Source organism: Oncorhynchus nerka, unplaced genomic scaffold, assembly GCF_034236695.1.
Source record: "Oncorhynchus nerka isolate Pitt River unplaced genomic scaffold, Oner_Uvic_2.0 unplaced_scaffold_742, whole genome shotgun sequence".
NCBI classification, from domain to species: Eukaryota; Metazoa; Chordata; class Actinopteri; order Salmoniformes; family Salmonidae; genus Oncorhynchus; species Oncorhynchus nerka.
Window position 1 is genome coordinate 72155 of NW_027040458.1, and position 5455 is coordinate 77609.

Here is a 5455-nt window from a genome sequence, read left to right on the forward strand (position 1 = left end):
CCGTCAGACCTGATACAACCCACCTCAGACCTGATACAACCCACCGATACAACCCACACCGTCAGACCTGATACAACCCACCCCTCAGATACAACCCACCTGATACAACCCACCGTACAAGACCTGATACAACCCACCGTCAGACCTGATACAACCCACCGTCAGACCTGATACAACCCACCGTCAGACCTGATACAACCCACCGTCAGACCTGATACAACCCACCGTCAGACCTGATACAACCCACTGTCAGACCTGATACAACCCACCTGATCAGACCTTCCAGACCTGATACAACCCACCGTCAGACCTGATACAACCCCCACCTGATACAACCCAGACCTGATACAACCCACCGTCAGACCTGATACAACCCACCAACCCACCCTCAGACCTGATACAACCCACTGTCAGACCTGATACAACCCAGACCTGATCAGACCTGATACAACCCACCGTCAGACCTGATACAACACCGTCAGACCTGATACAACCCACCTGATACAAGACCTGATACAACCCACCCTCAGACCTGATACAACCCACCGTCAGACCTGATACAACCCACCTGATACAACCCACCGTCAGACCTGATACAACCCACCCTCAGACCTGATACAACCCACCGTCAGACCTGATACAACCCACCCTCAGACCTGATACAACCCACCGTCAGACCTGATACAACCCACCTGCTACAACCTGATACAACCCACCATCAGACCTGATACATCCCACCGCTAGACCTGATACAACCCACCTGATACAACCCACCTGATACATCCCACCGTCAGACCTGATACAACCCACCTGATACAACCCACCATCAGACCTGATACAACCCACCTGATACAACCCACCTGATACAACCTGATACAACCCACCTGATACAACCCACCGTCAGACCTGATACAACCCACCGTCAGACCTGATACAACCCACCTGATACAACCCACCTGATACAACCCACCGTCAGACCTGATACAACCCACCCTCAGACCTGATACAACCCACCGTCAGACCTGATACAACCCACCGTCAGACCTGATACAACCCACCGGACCTGATCAGACCTGATACAACCCACCTGATGATTACAACCCACCGTCAGACCTGATACAACCCACCTCAGACCTGATACAACCCAGACCTGATACAACCCACCTGATACAACCCACCTGCTCAGACCTGATACAACCCACCGTCAGACCTGATACAACCCACCGTCAGACCTGATACAACCCACCGTCAGACCAGACCTGATACAACCCACCGTCAGACCTGATACAACCCACCGTCAGACCTGATACAACCCACCTGATACAACCCACCGTCAGACCTGATACAACCCACCATCAGACCTGATACAACCCACCGTCAGACCTGATACAACCCACCTGATACAACCCACCGTCAGACCTGATACAACCCACCATCAGACCTGATACAACCCACCGTCAGACCTGATACAACCCACCATCAGACCTGATACAACCCACCGTCAGACCTGATACAACCCGATACAACCCACCGTCAGACCTGATTACAACCCACCTGATACAAGACCTGATACAACCCACCGTCAGACCTGATACAACCCACCATCAGAGATACAACCCACCAGATACAACCCACCGTCAGACCTGATACAACCCCACCATCAGACCAGATACAACCCACCGTCAGACCTGATACAACCCACCGTCAGACCTGACAACCCACCCACCGTCAGACCTGATACAACCCACCATCAGACCTGATACATCCCACAGACCTGATACAACCCACCATCAGACCTGATACATCCCACCGCCAGACCTGATACAACCCACCTGATACAACCCACCGTCAGACCTGCTACAACCGACCTGATAAATCCAACCGCCAGACCTGATACAACCCACCTGATACAACCTGATACAACCCACCTGATACAACCCACCGTCAGACCTGATACAACCCACCGTCAGACCTGATACAACCCACCGTCAGACCTGATACAAACCCAGACCTGATACAACCCACCGTCAGACCTGATACAACCCACCTCAGACCTGATACAACCCACCGTCAGACCTGATACAACCCACCTGCTCAGACCTGATACAACCCACCGTACAAGACCTGATAACCCAACCTGATACAACCCACCGTCAGACCTGATACAACCCACCGTCAGACCTGGATACAACCCACCGTCAGACCTGATACAACCCGATACAACCCACCGTCAGACCTGATACAACCCACTGTCAGACCTGATACAACCCACCTGATACAACCCACCGTCAGACCTGATACAACCCACCCTCAGACCTGATACAACCCACCGTCAGACCTGATACAACCCACCGATTCAGACCTGATACAACCCACCATCAGACCTGATACAACCCCTGATTACAACCCACCGTCAGACCTGATACAACCCACTGTCAGACCTGATACAACCCACTCAGTCAGACCTGATACAACCCACCACCATCAGACCTGATACAACCCACCTGTCAGACCTGATACAACCCACCGTCAGACCTGATACAACCCACCTGATACAACCCACCTTCAGACCTGATACAACCCACCTGATCAGACCTGATACAACCCACCTGATCAGACCTTACAGACCCCAACAGACCTGATACAACCCACCGTCAGACCTGATACAACCCACCTGATACAAACCTGTCAACCTGATACAACCCACCTGATCAGACCTGATACAACCCACCGTCAGACCTGATACAACCCACCATCAGACCTGATACAACCCACCGTCAGACCTGATACAACCCACCTGTCAGACCTGATACAAATCCCACCAGACCTGATACAACCCAGACCTGATACAACCCACCGTCAGACCTGATACAACCCACCGTCAGACCTGATACAACCCACTGTCAGACCTGATACAACCTGTCAGACCTGATACAACCATCAGACCTGATACAACCCACTGTCAGACCTGATACAACCCACCGTCAGACCTGATACAACCCACCTGACCTGATACAACCTGATACAACCCACCGTCAGACCTGATACAACCCACCATCAGACCTGATCACCCACCATGACCTGACAACCCACCGTCAGACCTGATACAACCCACCTGATACAACCCCACCGTCAGACCTGATACAACCCACCTGATACAAACCGACTACACCCACCACCTGATACAACCCACCGTCAGACCTGATACAACCCACCTGCAGACAACCCACCTGATACAACCCACCTCAGACCTGATACAACCCACCGCCAGACCTGATACAACCCACCATCAGACCTGATACAACTGATACACCATCAGACCTGATACAACCCACCTGATACAACCCACCGTCAGACCTGATACAACCCACCATCAGACCTGATACAAACCGTCAGACCTGATACAACCACATCAGACCTGATACAACCCACCATCAGACCTGATACAACCCACAGACCTGATAAAACCCACCTGATTACAACCCACTGTCAGACCTGATACAACCCACCGTACAACCCAGACCTGATACAACCCACCTGATACACACCCACCGTCAGACCTGATACAACCCACTGTCCTGATACAACCCAGACCTGATACAACCCACCGTCAGACCTGATACAACCCACCTGATACAACCCACCATCAGACCTGATACAACCCACCATCAGACCTGATACGAAACCCACCGTCAGACCTGCTACAACCCACCATCAGACCTGATACAACCCACCGTCAGACCTGATACAACCCACCTGATACAACCCACCGTCAGACCTGATACAACCCACCACCAGACCTGATTACAACCCACCTGATACAACCCACCGTCAGACCTGATACAACCCACCATCAGACATGATACAAACCCACCTGATACAACCCACCGTCAGACCTGATACAACCCAATCAGACACCTGACCTGATACAACCCACCGTCAGACCTGATACAACCCACCATCAGACCTGATACAACCCACCGTCAGACCTGATACAACCCACCATCAGACCTGATACAACCCACCATCAGACCTGATACAACCCACCATCAGACCAGATACAACCCACCATCAGACCTGCTACAACCCACCATCAGACCTGATACAACCCACCTGATACAACCCACCATCAGACCAGATACAACCCACCATCAGACCTGATACAACCCACCTCCAGACCAGACCTGCTAACCCCACCCCGTCAGACTTGATACAACCCACCTGACCTGATAAGCCCACCTGATACAACCCACCGTCAGACCTGATACAAACCCCACCTGATACAACCCACCGTGCCAGACCTGATACAACCCACCATCAGACCTGATACAACCCACCTGATACAACCCACCGTCAGACCTGATACAACCCACCACAGACCTGATACAACCCACCGTCAGACCTGATACAACCCACCATCAGACCTGATACAATGATACAACCCACCGCCAACCTGATACAACCCACCGTCAGACCTGATACATCCCACCGTCAGACCTGATACAACCCACCTGATACAACCCACCGTCAGAGACCTGATACAACCCACCTGATTACAACCCACCGTCAGACCTGATACAACCCACCTGATACAACCCACCTGCTACAGACCTGATACAACCCACCGTCAGACCTGATAAAACCCACCTGATGCAAGACCTGATACAACCCACCGTCAGACCTGATACAACCCGACTGATACAACCCAGACCGATCAGACCTGATACAACCCACTGTCAGACCTGATACAACCCACCTGATACAACCCACCGTCAGACCTGATACAACCCACTGTCAGACCTGATACAACCCAGTCAGACCTGATACAACCCACCGTCAGACCTGATACAACCCACCGTCAGACCTGATCAGACCTGATACAACCCACCGTCAGACCTGATACAACCCACCGTCAGACCTGATACAACCCACCTGTCACCTGATACACCCACCTGATAACAACCCACCATCAGACCTGACCCACCCGTCAGAACCCACCGTCAGACCTGATACAACCCACCGATATAACCCACCTGACCTCAGACCTGATACAACCCACCGTCAGACTGATACAACCCACTGTCAGACCTGATACAACCCACCGTCAGACCTGATACAACCCACCGTCAGACCTGATATAACCCACCGCCAGACCTGATTTTACAACCCACCTGATACAGACCTGATACAACCCACCGTCAGACCTGATTTACAACCCACCTCAGACCTGATACAACCCACCGTCAGACCTGATTACAACCCACCTGATACAACCCACCGTCAGACCTGATACAACCCACCATCAGACCTGACCTGATACAAACCACCGTCAGACCTGATACAACCCATCAGACCTGATACAACCCACCGTCAGACCTGATACAACCCACCTGATACAACCCACCGTCAGACCTGATACAACCCACCGTCAGACCTAGCAATACGTAACTGTCCA